Source organism: Psittacula echo, assembly GCF_963264785.1.
Source record: "Psittacula echo genome assembly, chromosome: 6".
NCBI lineage: Eukaryota > Metazoa > Chordata > Aves > Psittaciformes > Psittacidae > Psittacula > Psittacula echo.
Window position 1 is genome coordinate 13,849,307 of NC_137743.1, and position 19,213 is coordinate 13,868,519.

General features: G+C 47.7%; 1 protein-coding gene across 2 annotated transcripts in view; it reads left to right on the forward strand.

The window, feature by feature from the left end:
* The window catches only part of SH3PXD2A (SH3 and PX domains 2A), a gene marked incomplete at both ends in the record, with an annotated part of 250,002 nt that overhangs the window by 43,232 nt on the left and 187,557 nt on the right, over positions 1-19,213 (forward strand). The window lies entirely within an intron of this gene.

Here is a 19,213-nt window from a genome sequence, read left to right on the forward strand (position 1 = left end):
GATCTGAGATATCTTTAAGAGTCTTACTTTCATCATTGCTCCCCTTTATGTGTCATTTCTGATACTTGGACATCTGAAGTCTCTAGTCTGTTCTGCAATCTGTAGCGGTTATGGCCTCCTGGCTTTTCTGGTAGGAAATGGGACCATTTCTGTGGCCAGTCCTGATTTCTGTGTTTGCTGTGTGGCTGGAGGACAAAGGACAGATGCTCCTCTTATGCCCCTCTCCCCTTCTTACTGGGCTGAAGTGCCAGGCCTGCCAGTCCTACTGCTGTGTAGACTAAATCAGTGTCTAATGTACCTGCTAAAGATGCACAGCTCCATAATCACACACCGTTGTTGTCAGCATGCAGATTGTGGCCCAAGCTGTTTCTTTCTCTCTTCTTTTTCTTTTTGCCCCAGTTCTTTTTCATGTATGTGTTCTTCTGGGTCTCCTGGCCTTTCCTGGTAGGTTTCAAAAGTTCCCATCAAGCACGGAGTTATCAATGGGGTTAGTGTGTTGGACAGGAAATGATGTCTCAATCAGGGAGTGAGTCCTGAAAGGTCCCATTGATAAGTGCAAGGGGGCCTAGCGCCAGTGGAAAACTCTCGCTTGCACAACGCTTCTCCCCCCACGAGAAAATACGGCAAGAAAGTAACAAAATTCCCTTCCTTAACCCTTTTCTCTCCCAGGAATCTCTGTCAGGGCCACCATTATGTTAGCAGTGGCAGCCTTCTGCCATAATCTCTTTAGCTCTTGCAGTATTAGGTGCACAGTTACTGAAACCGAGGTCTTCACCTGGGGTTTCTATGGCCCTGTCATGTCTCTGTAAGCATCTCAATGTGGTGATCTGTGCCTCAGTTTCTCAGCTGTAAGATAAGGACAAGGCCCTGTGTGCTGAGGCTGCAAATTTGCTCCAGATAAGGGATGATCTGTTCTTTAAAGATTTTCTGGTGTAACCTAGCAGTGGTTGGACGTGGGTTTTGCGACCTGATACAATGCATGGTAATGTGGCCTTAGCGTAATCAATTTACTTTGGTAGTGTCCCTGTTTATCCCTATGTGTCCCTTGCAGCAGAAAATCAAGCAAACACTCAGTGAGTGATGCTCAACCAATTCACAGGCACCACTCTTGTCCAAAACAGCTGGAGTCTGCAGGTCCCTGCCAGCTCCACTCATCCTACTGTGCCCACGACAGAGCTGCACTTCAGGGCTTCCAAAGCCTGCACGTGTCTCATTTGCTTTTGACTTGAAGTGGAGGAACAAGGGCTGACTTGTAATGACTTAATCAGGGCTGCAGTGCCTGGTGTTGATAGTGACACAGGATAGGACCCACGGGGAAACCCGGGGGGGGCTGCCTTAGTTGCCCAGATGCAGCTAGGGAGGAATACAGATAATTAATTTCACTGCTGCAATTTCATGTTTCTTTAAAAGAGAGCCCACCCTACCCCGAACGATTCTGTCTGTGGGAAGTGGCTCAGTGAGTGGTTTTGAGAGCCCTTCCATTACAAGATACTGGGGTTTTTGAAACACTTCCTAGCAAATCCTCTTAAGCACTGCAGTCAGTAAGAGGCTGCTCTGTCCTAAGGATTCAAATCCCAGAAGTGTTTGGTTGTGCTGTTTCAGCAGTACACATGCTTGAATTGGGAGTGAGATTGCTTTCAAGACGAGTAATGGGGCAGCGAGACTGGACATATTGTGGGGTTTCGAAGCTGGAGTTTGCCCCATGAAGACATGAGAAGTACAGCAAACAGAACTCAATGCAACAAGCCTAGTGCCAGCCCTGTGCTGCTTCAGTGAGGGTTAGAGATCTAAAAGTATGGGCTTAAATTAAATCACAGTGTTACTGCATCATTTAATTGTGCAACCAAGTCACGTCTGCTGCTGAGCATGGGTCAAATGATGACAGCAGAATAGACGTGGGTGCCAATGTCTCGGTAAATAGGATTGAAAGAATTGAATTAACTCTGCATAGATTAAAGCACTACGATAAATTGCTTGTCAAGTCCACTTATCTGTTGTCTGTCAGTCTGGGGAGGCATTTGCACCTGAGCACCACATGGGGTCAAAGCCATCTCCTAATGTAATACTTTAAGTGCTGCTTTCTCTTGCACTTGCCCACAGTGCACAGTGGGGGAGTATGAGGAGCCCATCACTAGGAGAGCAATGTGAGCATCATCTGTGGGTAGTGCTGACCCTCATGACAGACTGGTGGCTCACTGAGGCGTGTTCCCTGGATGCCGTTTGAGGTCTTCCATCATCGCTGATGGTTTTGCTGGTGGCAGTAGCAGAATCCTGCCCTGAGCTGGCAGTTCAGCAGTACTGCTGTTGTCCCCAAAGGAGCTGAGAAAGGACACATTGGGATAGCAGGGCTAACTCCTGGTGTTTCCACTCTGCAGTAAAAGGCATCTACAGATGTAAGGCCCATATTTTTCTTTCTGGAAAGTGCCTTTGGAAGCACTTAACCCTTTTCTCCCCCAGGAGTATCTTGATTCACAGTTGAGCATGTGCGTAAGGTGGAGAAGCGTGGGGATGCAGCCAGCTCACCCTCCCAGTGGCTATGATGGGCTGGAAAGCAGCAATGAAGTTTGCAGCTGGCAGGTATGGAGGGTGGCTCTTTCCCCACTCCCTTACACTTGCTCAGCTTCCACAAGCTCACTTGGGCTTTCAGAGATATTATGAGCCCAGCTGTTTGCTGCTCCTTGCTGCTGAAAAGCCCTCTCCCCAGCAAAGTGAACAGGGAAAATGTGACCAAGGGTCAGTGCCTGGTGTCTTAGTTTGAATCAACGGTGGCTCATCTTCTGCATTTTATGCAGCAACTCCAAAAGTTCTGGTCCAGTTTCATGCCTGTGTTAGCTGGTGCCTGGAGTCAGAGTAGGAACAGGACCACAGCCTTGGCAGAGGGGCCAAACCCTACGCTCAGATGCCAGCCCCTCCATTGCTCCCATGAGGATGGCTGGGTCTCTGTGTGTGGAGCTGTAGGAGGATCCTTTCTCAGAACAGCAAAATACAGCTTTCTCCAAGGCAAAACACAGCAGCTGGCTATAGCGGCGGGCCATAATCCCACGTTGTGTTTCTGACTGCATGAGAGGCAAACGAAGTCCCCGCTGGAGCCGCGGCAGGAATGTTAGGTAGGCAGATCCCCATCTGTGCACAGTGACCCACACAGACATTTTGGCTGCACGGAGACATCTGAAATGTCACAATTTTGAAAAGGCAAATAAACAATGCTCTGTTCAAGGATTTGCTTTGCGTATCGGTTAGCAAAAAGCTATCTGCTGCTGTGGTCTGCTGAGCTAAGCAGGTTTTCTTCAAAGTGGGACGGAAAGAGGAACTCACTAGCAGCCAATTAGAACATGGAAAATAAAGAATATCAAGAATTTTATTAGGGAGTGGAAAGAGTTGTAAGTTGTTTTCAGGCTGACGATAAAACATCAAAAGCTTCATTTGTTATTGCTAGGGTCATCCTGATTGTTTATAGTGCTGTAATGGAGTAACTGAGCATTGAAGGGGATATTAAACAAAAGTGGTGCTATAAAGAACAGTAATTGCAGTCTGTATTGCTGCTTTTCTTGCTCAGACTGGGGTTCATCTGAATGCTGCTGCTATTGATCATTCTTCTGTTGCATACACCTCTGTACAAACATCCCTTTCTCTGTTATCCCAAGCTGTATCAAGTATTGTAATGTCCGCTCTCATTTGCAGTCAGTTGGTTGTAACTCTGCCTCATGCTGGAGCACCCTGTATTTCATTGGGTTGCTATGCTTTGAGAAACAGGGCCTTGGTGGCTTGAGGATGCAGGCTTTCTGGGGCAGAGCAAAGGAGGAATCAGTGCAGGGTGCTTTCAGGATAGGTGTCTGATGTGGTTCTGATGGGCCAATGTGATTCTTAGGGACTGTAGTGATAGAACAAGGGGTAATGGGTCCCCTTAAACAGGGGAGATTTAGGTTAGACCTAAGGAAGAAATTCTTTACCGTGAAGGTGGTGAGGCTCTGGAACAGGTTGCCCAAGGAAGTTGTGAGAGCTCCATCCCTGGCAGTGTTCAAGGCCAGGTTGGACAGGGCTTTGAGCAGCCTGGCCTATTGGAAGGTGTCCTTGCCTATGGCAGGGGGGTTGGAACTGGGTGATCTTAAGCTCCTTTACAACCCAAACCATTCTATGATTCTATGGCTTGTGTATATTCACTCCATTAGTTAATTTTGTTTAGATGCCCAGGTGGAGACTGTAGTCCTAAACCTGGTGGTCCAGTGCAGTCTGACTCAGAAATGACTGGTTTTGTAGGACCTATATTATTTCATGTTGTAAGGCCCTTGCTTTTAGCTCTGCAGGAGCAGTGAATAGACAAGCTCAAGCATGTGGTACATTTATCAGTGGTGAAGAGTTAGGTAAGAATGCAATGGGGCAAGTGTCCTCCTGCCTTTGCAAATGCTAACCCCTACCCCTCAACCTAGTAGGCCTTTATAGCCAGATGAGTAGTCACTGCCTGGTCTCCTCAGCCATCCACAGCAGTGGGGTCACTGCATTGCATGATGCTCTCCTCCATAGGTGCTGCCCCACGTGTAGCTCCTGGCACTGTGGGAAGGGAAGGAGGGCTGTTGATGTGGCTCTGGGCATGATGCAGCTTGCCCCTCTTGCAGCGTGGGAGGTTTGTGTTTAAAGATTCTCAGCCTCTGATGGGCACAGGGAGTGTTTCTGTTGGGCTATGTGAGGGTGCGTATGGAAACAGGCAGGAAAGCTGGAGGAGAAGGTGGGGTTGAGTAGGGCAGGGGAAGAGGTGGGGAGGATTGGCATGACAGAGGGTTGTTGCATCAAGCTGTGGTGTAAGTGCACAGTGAAAAGGGGCCATTGCTCCCGCTGGGCTATGTTGACAGCAGGGGGTCTGGTCTGCAGTCAAAGCACGTGCTTCCCTCTGCTCTGGGCTGTGCAGGCCTTGGCCAGGATGATCTGGGTTGCAAAGATCAAATTTCTCCTGTTCCCATTCCCTCAGTGTGTGATGCTGAGCCTCAGCATCCTGGCCCAGCCGTGGACATGGACATTGCTGTGAAATCCTTCTCCAAACCAGGGACCTGGCTCCATATCTGACCTGTGAGGTTCAACCCCAGGGCTTGGCTTGAGGGCAATCGCTGACAGTCATAGGACTGCAGGGATGGAGTTACTCCAGCAGTTGAGGTGTAGGGTTTGGTTTGAAAACAGCTTCCTTAAGAGCAAGATTGAAACTGAAACAAGCCTGGGAAAATTCAGAGGAAATCTTAACATGGCTCTGTCAACATGTCTGTTCCCAAAGGTCAGCGCCGGGTCCTTGGGGAGAAATGGCACGTCCTTTCTACTGAGTAAACAGGGCCACTTGTCCGCTGCTGCTATCGCAGGCTGTGATCCCAGCATGCAGAGAGGCCACAGTGGCAAGGTTTGCAGGTGATGCAGGAAAAGAGGATTCTAGGAGGAGCCCTGAGCCAGCTGTGAGGGCTGACCATGCCTCCTGTGTCTCCAGCTGTGCTGGAGCGCCCTGTGCTTGCAAGCCTTGGCATGCAGGGTCCCTGATGCCTGCCCTCAGAAAAACAGGCCAGCAGCAAGCTTGCCAGTAACAGGGCTTGCTGGGGGAACTGAGATGCCCCTGGGGGAAAAAAATGAATAACTGATATGTTCAATGAACTGGGAATGGTTTTCTCAGCTGATTTAAAAGTTATTTGAATACTGTTTGTCCTTCTAGGCCTCAGTGCTTTAGGATACCAGCTGGCTTGGGGGAGTATCTTTGTCTTCAGTGAATAAATGGAATTGTTTATAATTCTTATTTCCATCATTTTTAAAAAGTTTGCTTGGCAAAACAATCTGTTCAGCTTCCAGTGTTTGTTTCTAAAAGACTTTACACGTCAAAGACAAGGGCTGTGATGGGGAAATTGCAAAGTGCCTGCCAAGCTACAAGAGGCCACATTCAATGGACGTGGCAAACAACCTGCAGCTGAGAAAATGACCCAGCCTTTGGGAACCCTCCCCTTCTTACTTCTGTACTTAGGTGCTGTTGAGGTTGGAAGGGACCTTAGAGATCATCTAGTTCCAATCCCCTGCCATGTTCTAGATGAGGTGGCAGTGAGGTTTTGGGGCTCTGGTTGGGTGGTTATCCTGACTCTACTGTGAACAGGAATCTCTGGAAGCTGCATCTTTGAGGATTGTGTCCTCCTCTGTTCCTTTGCTGCATCAAACCATGAGCATGGACCCCGCCATCAGTGACCGTGACGAATGCTGTCTGTTGTCATTGCACCACATAGATGTGGTTCTGTACAATGCTGATACTTTCCTGGATGTCAACAGTCCTTATTTCCCTGGTATTCATGTCCTGTGTGTGGAATCAGTAGTATTGAAATGTTTCATCACACCATCAAGAGGCTTCCACTGGATCTGACCCAGGTTAAATGCTAATTCACTTCTAAGGTCTTATAGGAGCATGGCATTAAGTGGCAGGCTGCTCTAAAGATGAGTTTTCCTCTCCATCCTTGTGATCTCCTCATGTGCTGTGCTGCAACAATCTGAGCTGCTCTAAAGGGGCTACACAATTAATGATCTGCTCTGACTGCTGAAGGGAATTCACTATCTCTGCTGACTTCCTGCCTTTTGCAGCCCCTGAGCAGAAGTTCAACACTGGTAGATCTCTGTTAGCATTGGATTTATTTTTCTTTAGGCAGGCTCCTCATCCTAGAAGTAAAACAAAGTTTAATTAAGCTATGGGCTGTATATATAGTTAGACAAATGAGTGGGGGGTTGGTTTTGTTTTGAGGTTTTTTTGGTTTTGTAAGCATCACAAAGACACAAAGAGGTTGTTGACTTCTTTATTGCATCCTTTTAACTGTACATGGTCTTCTACTGCTACTCTTCTAATTCTAATTCCTCCACCTTCTTAGGAGGTGTCTTCCGTATTCCATATTCATTGATAGTATTTTTGGACTGAAAAATTCTCTGAGGATATTATTTGGAAGCTATAAACAAGTTGCTTGACCTGCTTTTTGCATGCATGCATGCTTTTTTTAGGAATTACCTAGAAAGAGTTTAACTTGGGTGGGTTTGTCCAACCCAAGAATCTCAAGGGAGTGCTGCACAGCTGTACTGGATAGCACATTTCTCAGTGGATGAATTCACATTGTCTGGAGTAGGAACCTGATTTTTAAAGGCTTAAAGCCACTCCTCTGTGGAACAGGAAGGTTAGATAATATTGTATTATCAGATACTCTGCATCCACCACTTGAACTACACAAGCTTGCTACCTGCAAAGATCCTTCAGGGATCCTTGAAGTATATCAGACTCCATTTATGGGCCTGTAGTAAGCACAGAAAGCAGTGGAATTGGTGAAAAGGGTTATTTACTGTGAATTATTCCCTTGCTTTCTAGAGCTTTGGTTTGTGTAAGTTGTTCTTGTTATCAGTACCTGTCACTGACAAGGATGCTGTCCACAGTGGGGTCACTGCAATGTAGGAAAGGCTCTGCTGGATACAGCCACAAAGAGAAAAAGGAACAAGTTCTCCAAATGAACCAAATTGATTTACCTCACATCAGATGAGGAGGATTCAGGCCTGTTTTTATAGCTGTTGGCGGCTTTTCATGTTAAAGATCAAATGCATCATGAACATGAGTCCATGCAAGGATGTGGTGCTAATGGAAGTCTAAAACCACCTGAAATTTCCAAAAATTCTGAACCATGTGGAAAATTGGTATTGGGCCCAGGTCTGCTGGTTTTGTGCCTGAATGGTATCTCATAGAGGGGATTCCGCAGAATCATGGTAAAACTGGGCTGAAAGTCTGTCTTCAGCACAGCATGTCAAGGATCAACACATTATACCTCCTGTGTTATCCCTCCTCCATCTCCATTATTCTCGTGTTGGAAGGTCTTGTCATAGCCCATTAGGTCTCCTTAGCAGGATTTAAAGCTCAGCCTTGGGAGGAGCCCACTTGTTTGTTAACCTTGTTCCAGGTTTTGTTTGCTGGAACAATAAAACACAGGAGGGCAGCTATGCTGTGGGACTGGCCCCAGCCAAAGCTACTGCGCTGGGGCTGCTCTCGCACAGCAGTGAATTCTCCGAGTGCCGCTTTATTAGCGTATTTCCTCTTTTAGCAGAGATCAAGATCAACCTTTTTGTTTTCTTCTGGAATATCTGTGTGAAAATCACATTCCTCGGCAGGATTGTTTCATGGCCTTTCTTCCCCAAAGCACCCAAGCCCTATAAGTTCAGTCATGGCAGTTCCACCCCCTCCACCGTTTCGCCGCTCTCCCCTAATCGCACTCAGCTTTCAATTATTTATACTGCCGGAAAATCGCATGGAGTTCACACCCCCAGCCCCGAAACACAATTCCACTCTTGTCCCGGGAATACAATCCTTCACTTTCATTAAGTGTGCGGAGACTGAGATGAGAAGTGCCTGTTGTGCTCGCATCCCTTGGCTCATGATGAGAGGAGTTGGTTGTTTTTGCAAACGTCCTAAATAGCCCTGCAAGGGTTATGGGGAGTTTATTTACATTATTGCATATGAGTGCAAATAGAAAATTGCTCAGCCATAATGGAAAGGTTATGCAGGGCTCTGTCAGGGCTCTTTTCCCTGCCACCTCACCCCTCCCGGCTTTCTGCTCCTACAGGCTCAGATGTGGGAAGGCTGTGTTTGGAAGGAGCTGTAGCGCTTGGTCCCCTTACACCAGGGTTGGCTTACAGGACACACAAAAGCATCAACTGGCATTTCTCCTGCTGTGGACTGTGTGTAGTCATGCCTGCCATAGGAAAGGCTCCTGATCAGGCTCACACCAGCCTTATTTATGAGTGTTGGGTGCTATTTGCCTCTTCCCCTTAGCACTTGAATAACTGACCTTCTCTGCAGAAGCAGTGTACAGAGTGTGAAGATGGGAGTTTGTTTTCTGCCTTATTCCCTCCTTCTTCTTCTTTTGTGCAGTCAGGGCAGTTTCAAGTCTCGTGCAAATACAAATATTCCCACTGCAGGACTGTCTTTTGCAATTTCCCCTTTCCCTCCTTCAGGGGAAGCATCAGTGACTCTCCAGTGGGGTGGTCAGGGCAGTAAAATCCACAGAGGAGCCATGCTGCTGAGCAGATGAGTGGTGAAGTCATGCAGAAAGCAAGAATATTGGTGCTCTGGGGAAGCACAGCTTCATGCAGTCATTCCTAGGGTGCCTTGTTTGAACAACACCCAGCCAGGCTGGGGGCTTTGCTCTCTGCCTTTTGTTTTTCATTTAAAAGGAGAGGTCTGGTCTATAGGATCTGTGCAGGAAAGGAAGAACTTGAACGCTTACAACGTGTAAGATCCTTTGGCATTGCCCTGGCTGGTAATCCATACCCTTCATGGAACATTACCTGTACAAGTGCCATAGCTTTCTGAAGCTTCCCCATTTAAGTGGGGAAGCATCTCCATGGTAGAAGTTAGCATTTACTCTTCCCTGCCTATGCCCAAAAGATGCTGCAGGGTTGATGGTCTCCTGGTGTGTGTGTGAGAGGAGAGTGCCCTGGGAGCATGACGTGAGTGTGTTTCTGACCCACAGTGTTCCCAGGTCCAAACTCCAAGAGCTTTACTCAGAGTAGGAGCCACAGGTACATAGCAGTGGGTCTACTGTCCAGGCCTGTGGCTGCAGCTGTTCCTAATGGTGCAAGCTTGGACATGGGACTCTTTCAAGTGCAGCTGGAACCTTGTGAGGATACAAAGGCAGCAGAGCAGGGAGTTGCAGCCCAGTGAAGGAGGTTCATGCTTTGGAGCAAAGTGAGTTGCTGCCAAATTCTTGATGGGCAGAAGCTGTGAACAGTCTCACAAGGGACTCAGCAGAGACTCAGAAAAGCATCCCTTTTTAAGATCAAGTGTTAAGATAAGTTCTGTAAACCCACAGTGCAAGCAGAGCTCTCTATCAAAGCCATTCGTGAGGCATCAGTGTGGGTGCAGAGATGTCTCTGATTCACCAGGTGCAGTCAGGAGCAGATCCTAATCCGTTAGTGGTGTTCTTGCAAACTGAGTTAATATGGGAGCCGTGCACCTGGGTCTTGATGCATTTGGTTTCTTAAGGGTGTGTTAAAAAAAAACAGTGGGACTTGCTGAGCTGCTGCCTTCAGCCAGGTGTTTAAAGAGAGATGAAGGTCAGCCACGAAAACACTGTGTGAGAGAGAGGAAGATGCCAAATGGAAAGGAATTAGAAAGAAAATCAGAAAGGGACCAAGTAAAATAACAGGGAAAAATTCTTTTGAAGGATTAAGGGGAGTTTAATGATTGAAGTTTTGCCTTATGGAGGTATATCTTATCCACCTTATCTTATTTCACCGGCGTTTGTTTCTATCTGGCTAATCTCTGGCTTTTTATAGCCCAGTAAATTGGGATGTTCTGGCCTCTCTGTGGTCTGGGGAGCTTTAAAATCTAAGTCCAGGCTTGTCCTGGTCACTACAGTGATGTGCTGCTGCTACTTGAACAAAACTGGTACATGTGTCTTCTTGGTGAACAATGTATGCCGTGGCATGGCACGTGGTGAACACCTATGTACTTATAGCAAGTCTAGGTTGTCTTGTAGTTTTTGGTGTGTTGGTGGCTGTTTGTGCAGCTTTGCAAAGACCTCTGTAGCCATGTGCAATGCTCGTTGTACTGCTGTGGTGACGGTTAAAGGGTGCCAGTCTCTGATTAATATTTGATGTTCCAGGAGGTGGCAGAGATTTGTTTGTTGTTGGGATTTGGGAGTAGGGCAGATGGAGCAGTCAGGGGTGGTGCGCTCCACAAAGGTGGTCCCTGGCTATTCTTAGGCAAAGGGAGAAGTTTGCATGAGGTATTTCCAGGGTGGGGAGAAGACCTGCAAAGTTTCAGGTCTGTTCTGGATGTGGGGCAGCCCTGGATTATACAGCTGAGCAGGGGTGTGCTGTGGGCTGCAGGGCTGGAAGTTCCTGCCTGTTGCTGTTAAGAAACCTCATGTCAAATCCTGTTCCACTCTTAGGTCAAAATATATTTCATTGCCTTAGTGTGGAGATGGTTTTTTGTGTAATGAGGAGCTGGGAGTCTGTGGTGTGGAACAAGGAGTGGGGAGCTGCTGGTGTGGCAGGAAGATTATCTGGAAATATCCACCCATGAGATGGGGGCTATAATCAGCCCTTCTGGAGAAAGTTTATTCATTAATGTTTGTAAAATGCTTTGAAGTCTTCCATTGGGAGTTTTTTAACAGAGCCAAATGTTAGTTGTATTACAGTGGCTAACCCAGACCTTAATGACCGCGTTCCCTCCCCTCCCCCTGAGCCCCCAGTCATTTCTAATGGGGTTTGGTGAAGAAGTGAAACATCAGCAGAGTGACCAAAGAGAAGTGAACTGCTCAGCAGAAATATAAATAGTGCTTTTCTTTCTTGGGATTATGTCCTGGTCCCATGGACTTTTGCTGCCAGGAGTTTAATGTGTAGAAGGGATGAGGAGTTTATTTCTAGGCTTGTACCATGTCATCCCGGTTTGTAAATAATTTAGGGTCCCCTTGCATTAGTACTCACTGGTGCCTTTTGGTGATTAAAGCCATCTCAGTTTGTCTTGATGAGAATTCACCATATTGAGACTGGCATGCTGGGAGGGGAGGGAGCCTTGGCTGCCAGTGGGGTGCAGGGCAAGCAGGGGTGAAACAAGGAGGCCCTAGAGCTGGTCTGATGAGTGCTCAGCTCTGGCTACCTGTTAAGTGTCCTTTGTTCTATGCCCATCCATTTCCTACAGCATTCCTTATCCCCTATCAGTAACAGAATAGCATTTGCCTTTTGATTTGTTTGATTTCTGATGTCAGGACATGAATCTTGGTGATGGCGGTGGTGGCAGCAAGGGTCATTTTCTTTCATATGAAGGAAGTGGAGTGGATTCAGTTCGTGCTGTGTCCCCACAGTACCTGCAGATGGAATTGCATCATGGATAGAGGCAAGCAGGTAAATGGGTGCGCCAGGAGTTGTGGTGTAAGGATCCATCCCAAAGAGTGAGCTGCTGTTACATAATCATTCTCCAGGCTTGCACCCATTTGCTCTGCGTGGCAACTGGGAACATCTCATTAGCGTGGCCTGATGTGTCGTGTGTTCAGACATGGCTGATAACATTCTCTGCAAGCTCTGACACTCTGGTTCATTGTGCATCCATTCTCTGGCCTTGCCCAGGGTTAGGCTGGGATGGCTTCTGCCTCGGGGTCTGCATTGCTAATCATTGCCTGAAGATCTGGGGTGCCCATACATGCCTTGGTGTGAGGAAGGCTGCTCTGTGTTGCCATAGAATCAACTAGGTTGGAAAACACCTTTAAGATCATCAAGTACAACCATTGCCCCAGGACTGCCAAGACCACCATTAAACCATGTTACCAAGGGCCTCATCTACATGGTTTTTGAACACTTCCATTGGAATGGCACTGGGCACTCTGTTCCAATGCCTGATCACCCTTTTGGGGAAGAAATTTTTCCTAATATCCAATCTAAACCTCTGCTGGTGCAGCTTGAGGCTGTTTCATCTTGGCCTATCACTTGTTACCTGGGAGGAGAGTTCGGTCACCCCATGATGGGTCTCAACTGAGTGAGAATGGAGATGTCTCCAGACAAGAGACAGAGTGCGCTGCGTTGCATGAACCCTGTAGCAAGGATGCCAGGAAGGTGGCTTGGCAAAGCAGAGGGGAGCCAGCATCCTCACAGAAACCTGGTGTGTTTCTAGTGACCCATCCTTCGAAAGCTCCTCATGGAGCTCGCAGCCAAAGACCAACCCACCCCTTTCCTCTAATCTCATCTTTTCTCTTCGAGTCCTGTCCCTGGAAAGATGTAGCTCTCCAAGAAGACATTCCAGGGGGGTTTAATCACTGCTCTCACTGCAGCCCTGCTGCGCTTGTGGTCTGAGCACCTGCTGTTTCATTTAATGAGCAACAAATGCGAGGCGTGGGCCGGGGGAAGAGAGCAGCACCCTGGTGAAGTATTTGCTGCGATGTAATGTGTTTTATTTCGGATTCGGAATGGAGGCCATGAGGAACATTTTCCAGAGGGCTCCATAAACCACCTCCGTTCACAGGGTGATTATTTGAGGAGGGAGGGGAGTGTGGATTTAAATCGGTGCCACTAATTTCTGCAAACAACCACAATATTTTTAATTCATACTCCAGAGTCCCTCCACCCATGGCTCGATATTAGGAGCTGTGGATTTTCCATGTCGTACCCAAGCCCCTCTATAAAAGAGAGCCCTTTACACATGTATGTTTAAAATTTGATTTCAGATACATCAGGCTCTCAAGTAAGTAACTCTTTAGAATGGAAAACTAATTCTTTCTTTCCCTCATGGCGACCTGTTAATGTATTTGTGTTTCAGTAGCACATACCAGCTCAGAGCAGGGGTAGGTCTCTCTGGTGTTAAGGCCTGGAAAATGCATGGAAAAGCCGCAAGTCGTGATGAATATTAAATCAAAAGGAATATTCCCTTTGTTCACCATGATTGGTTAAGCTTGGGAGCTCTCTGTTGAGCTAAAAGCATTACATTGCTAGCAGCATTTTACTGATGTGGGGAAGGGAGATGGAAACAACTGGGATGGGACTTCAGTATCAAGGCACTTGTGCTGGACACTGACTGGTGTCCCTGCCCTTGGGAGATGAGCAGCAGCCAGAGCTTCATGCAGGAAAGGTTACAGTCACAGCTTCCATGTGCTCCAGCCTGCCAACACTGGGGGCTGTTTTCCCTCATTGGGGTGGCAAGTTTAAAAGTGATCTCTTGTCCGTCTGCATCTGGTGCAGACTGCAATTCATGGTCTAAAGACACATAAGGTGTATTGGCCTTCTGTCTTGCTTTCTTAGAATGGTTGAAGCACCATAAGGGCTGCAAGGAAGAACACAGTGGGACTTTATTCATCCTGCCCTGGCTAAAGCGAAAAAGCTGGGGCTTAGAGATTTGGGCTTTGGATTTCCTGTTCTGTGAAAGTTTTCATCTCCTGTGGATTTTGAGAGGATAAATTCATCCATACCCATCAGGTGCTCGGATGCAGCGGTGTCTGGGGTCATGTTGAGACCTCAGACTGATCATTTTATTCTCATGCAAGGTCCTACACCTGGGTATTGGAGCAATCCCAGGCACGGCTACAGGTTGGGCAGAGAAGAGATTGAGAGCAGCCCTGCAGAGAAGGACTTGGGGGTGTTGGTCGATGAGAAAATGAACATGAGCCGGCTGCAGTGTGCGCTCGCAGCCCAGAAAGCCAACCGTATCCTGGGCTGCATCAAGAGGAGCGTGACCAGCAGGTCAAAGGAGGTGATCTCTACTCTGCTCTTGTGAGACCTCACTTGGAGCATTGTGTGCAGTTCTGGTGTCCTCAACATAAAAAGGACATGGAACTGTTGGAACAAGTCCAGAGGAGGGCCACGAGGATGATCAGGGGACTGGAGCACCTCCCGTATGAAGATAGGTTGAGAAAGTTGGGGCTGTTCAGCCTGGAGAAGAGAAGGCTGCGTGGAGACCTCAGAGCAGCCTTCCAGTATCTGAAGGGGGCCTACAAGGATGCTGGGAAGAGGCTATTCATCAGGGACTGTAGTGAGAGGACAAGGGGTAACGGGTTCAAACTTAAACAGGGGAAGTTTAGATTGGATATAAGGAAGAAATTCTTTACTGAGAGGGTGGTGAGGCACTGGAATGGATTGCCCAGGGAGGTTGTGAATGCTCCATCCTTGGTGGTGTTCAAGGCCAGGTTGGATGAGGCCTTGGGTGTCATGGTTTAGTGTGGGGTGTCCCTGCCCATGGCAGGGGGCTGGAACTAGATGATCTTAAGGTCCTTTCCAACCCTAACTATTCTATGATTCTATGTTGAGTTTTAAATTCAGTCCTGGAAATTGGGTCTTGGTCCAAGGACAGTAAAAGTTCACAGAAACTTCTCATCTTGTGAGATCGTCATAATCTTGAACTCCAGAAATATGGAAATTTGTGCTGCATGCCCATCCTACAGGCCTTCAGCATTAGAATGGAGTGTTTCAGTTGGAAGGGACCTACAATGATCATCTAGTCCAGGTGCCTGACTACTTCAGGGCTGACAAAAAGTTAAAGCGTGTTATTAATGGTGTTGTCCAAATGCCTCTTAAATGCTTGACTACCTCTCTAGGAAGCCTGTTTGAGTGTTTGAGCACCCTTTCAATACAGAATATTAGCCAGCTTGTAGTTATTCTCTGCCTATGCAGTCCTTGAGTGCTCACTGCTGTCAGTGGCACTGTAATAGCCGCTGTGATTGAATCTGGAAGCAATATCTCAAAGGACACGTTCAGATTCAGGATATAAATTTTAGAGGTCTTTTTCCACCTTTGACATTTGATAGATGCTTTTAAGTAGAAGAGATACTGTTACAGTGTCAGCCCATCTGTCATTGGAAGCATTGATGTTTGAATCATACTCTTCTGCTTGGTTTTAACAGAAAAGCAAGTGAAGCTGTCTGGTGGTTTGCCTTGTTGCACACCTCAGTATGGCTAAGAAGGGGAATTTCTTTTTGTTTCCAAGCTTCTGTTGTATTTGCACTGTTTAGTGCTGTTTGATCCCACATTCAGGCAGGAGGATTGCCTGCCCAGGCTGCTTTTACCGCCTGTAATGGAGAGCAGCTCCTTTGCTTGCCCCTTCACCTGCTGGTGCTTGCTTTCGAAACACGAGCATCTTCCTCCAGCTTCAAATCCTTCTCCATGCTGATACTAATCTGCAAGGTTCAAAGCAGGGGTGAGATTTCAAAGCCCCCTTAACCGTATTAGATCAGCAGTGTGACGCTCAGGCCGTGTTGAAAGCCAGTGTTGAAGCACATATAATCACATCTCTGCACCTGTTGGAGCAGGGAAAATTTCTCCTGGTTCTGTTTCTGTTTTCCTTAAGCTGCTCTCAGGTTTTCCTCCATTCCTGGCTCTAGTATGATGTTGTCCTGCGTCTGACCTCATGGAGAGATGTGCTTCAGCCGCAGATGAAGGGCTAGAAACAATTGTCTGCACCTGGCTACGGAAAATAGGTTATTTGTGCATTTGCGTGTGTGTCTGGTAGTGTAATTTATTTGTTCAGTTACTTGAGCCAAAGTTTCCCCCCCAATTAAGCGAGATAACTTTACATCTGGGTTGCTGGCCGAGCAGCTTACTGTGCTCACATGCTTGGTGGCCACAGGTGTGTTAGTTGCTGCCTTCCCCGTCCCCGTTTGTTAAGAGAGGTTAGCAGTAGCTGTGTTTCCATGAGGCATGGGTCTTACAGGAAGATGGAAGTTGGGCTGTTCTGTGCTCTGAAATAGCTTGTCTTACCCTCAGCAGTGTATGTATGTGGAACTTAAGTTTAGAAGTTGCTTGTGTCCTTGTAGAAAGCAACTGATGTGTCAGTCCTCATCCCACCTCCTCCCTAGTTCACGTCTTTCTTGGGATCCTTTGTCTTAAAAAAAAGAAATAAAAGAATTGCAGTTTTAGGGCTAGGTTCTGCAGATGGCTGGTGTGGCAATCCCCCAGAGAAGCTGTACCCTGATCCCTTTCAGCCTTAATGCTGAGGCGCTAAAGGCTAATCACATCCCTACAGAGCACACCAGGATCATGCGGGCTCATGAAACTAGCAGCCAGGTCTAGGTACTGCAGTGCCATCAGACAGCTTGGTTGCTGCTCGCAAGCAAATTACAGGGTCTGGATGTGGCCTTAATCAATTTGATTCGTGTTACTGTGTTCCTGGATGCTTTCTGTGACAAAGCATCATCAAGTAATTGTTTTGGGGGAAGCATCTCTGAAATATTAATTCCCTGGCCAAGCCAGGGGCTAGGGCAGAAGAGAGCTGCTTGGTACCTGCAGTTTATTGGTTAGACTGAGACTTCCAACACATCTGCAAAGATGTTTCCACATTCAAGGCATCCTTCTGATGTCTCTTTATTGTGGCTTTGTGTGATGAAGAGGACAACAGAATAGACATGCGCAAACCCACAAAGAGAGTGAGAAATAGCCCTGATGCCTACACAGTGTCCAGCAGAGTCAATGCAAGAGGACTGTCGTGCTTGTTTGGCCTGCCTGTCTGCTCCATCCCACTTCTAGAGATGGTCACAAGACATGGAGAGGCATAGAAATCTGCATCCTTGCTGGTCTTGTCCTGGATGGACATCAGCCTGGCCACAAAAGCAGCTTGTAGGTCACCTTCTCCTCAGAAAGCCCCTCAGAAATGTTTGGGAAGGAGCTGCTGGATGAGGTGAGTTATTAGGGTTGGCTATTCTCTGCAGTGTGCAGTTTGCCCTCCCTTTTTTTGCATCACCCAAGCACGCCTGCATCATATAATCAGTGTGTATCCTTCACCTGGCCACAGTGGATTGCATGTGTGGCCAGGCAGGCTGGAGAAAATTGTGGTTTCGTTTTATGACAGAATATGTGTCCAGTGATGTACAAACAGTCCCTGGTGAAACGCCTCTCCTCGTGTTGTTGAAAGAGCATCTGCTAGAGGAGAGCAGGCATGGATGCTTACTGGTAAAGTGGACATGTAGGCAGCTGCCTATGAAGCAAGGGGTAGTGGTGTGCAGCCCATGTGGCTTAAAGCTCAGGAAGCCACTGTCCTGATGGGGATACGAGAGGCATCTCCTGCACAGACACAACAGCTCTGGCATTAAAGGCAGTGCCATGCTCCCTGGCATGCAGCAGGCAGCAGCATACCCGTTATCTCCTGCGCATGGTTCCACTGACCATGATCCAACTGTCATGCCTTGCCAATGCCACCAGGCAGAGATACAGGCTGGAAACCTTCTGATGGGAGGATGGAGCTGGAAGGAGTCCCTCTCCTCCCAGATGCAGATGCCTGTCTCCATGTGCTGTTTGTCCCTCACAACTTGTAGCAGTTTTATCATCTGCAAGTTTGGAAAAGTCACAGCCCCGACAGTATTTCTTGACAATGTGCCTGCGCCACTTAAAAGCTACTGAGATTAGAAAGGACCAAAAACCCCCCACCCTTGTCAAAGACCTCCATCGATGCTTTTAATACCCTGCCAAACATTACATGTGATTAGTTGGTATAATACACAGAATACCATCTGGTCGACGAGTGGCGCGTCCAGGAATGGATGATTATTATCTGAATGAAACCCCTGGAGTACCGCACGAGCATGCAGAGCGTAACGTGGAGGCCCTGTAAACACTCACTGTGCCCACCCTGCTCTGAGCAGCAGCACATGCACAGCCGCCGTGGCCGCCATCCAAACCCATCTACTTTCCCAGGGTTTGCTTTCGTTCTCAATTAAATTAGCAAAGCTCCTCAGGCAGACTTGTGCTTACAAAAACAAGGTTTCAGTCCCAGCCTCCCTTCTTAGGGGGCTGGGTTGGGTTTGTCCTTCAGGACGTGTTGTCTCTCCTTTCAGTGCGTTCTTGTGTCATGGTGTGGTCCATCTGCATGGTCCTTTGGGGCAGCTGTGCGCATCTCCGGGGTCCTTCCTCTGGACATGAGCTTTAAGGACTCAGATGTTGCCCAAATCCCTCTTTTCTTTTTTAAAGAGAGGACGGTGTCCATGCTGCGTGTCAGAGCAGTGATTGGAAGGCACTGGCATGGCTTTGAGCATCCATGCTGCATAGCAGGGAAGTGATTGGAAGGCACTAGCATGTGTTTGAGTGTCCAGCTAAGGTGCCTGTGTGGTGTGGTTGTGCTAGCGACAGCTTTTTTGATACCCATAGACTTTGTTTCTCCTACCTGGAAATAAATCTGCAGAGAGAAACCAGTCCTTGAAGAGTCATTGGTAAGGTCAGGCACTGGTAAGGACAGATTGCTGCAAGCCTAAGTTTGTTGTTATATTCTAGCATTTATATGTTGTTATATTCTAGTATTTATATATTTCCCTCCCTCCTTTGCAAGCCCAAGCAGGCAAACATAGCTTAGAGGCTGTCCTTCCTGTGCACTGAACACCTCTGCCATCCTAACGTGTCAGATGAGCATCCTGGGCAGATGCTGACACCCGAGGCTGAGCAGTGCCCAAGCCCAAGGACCCGCAGTAGGGCTGGGAGCATAAAGGCTGGCAGCTGGCTCTGAACTGTTGGAAACCCCTTTCCTGCTGGCTGCTTGTTTGCTTAACTCCCTTGAGGCCCAGAGCAAGATATCTGTTACACATGCAGCTCTGTCTGCCTGCTTGGGCAGTGGGATTTGTTGTCTGTAGTCCTTTCTAAATCCCCCCCAAGACAGGAGACACGTGTTTGGAACCAGATATGCAGGCAAGACATCTCAGCTTTTGGAGGTAGAGAAAGAGGGAGAAAAGAAGACAAAGGAGTCTCTTCCCAGCGTAGAGTTGAAACCTGTGGTTAT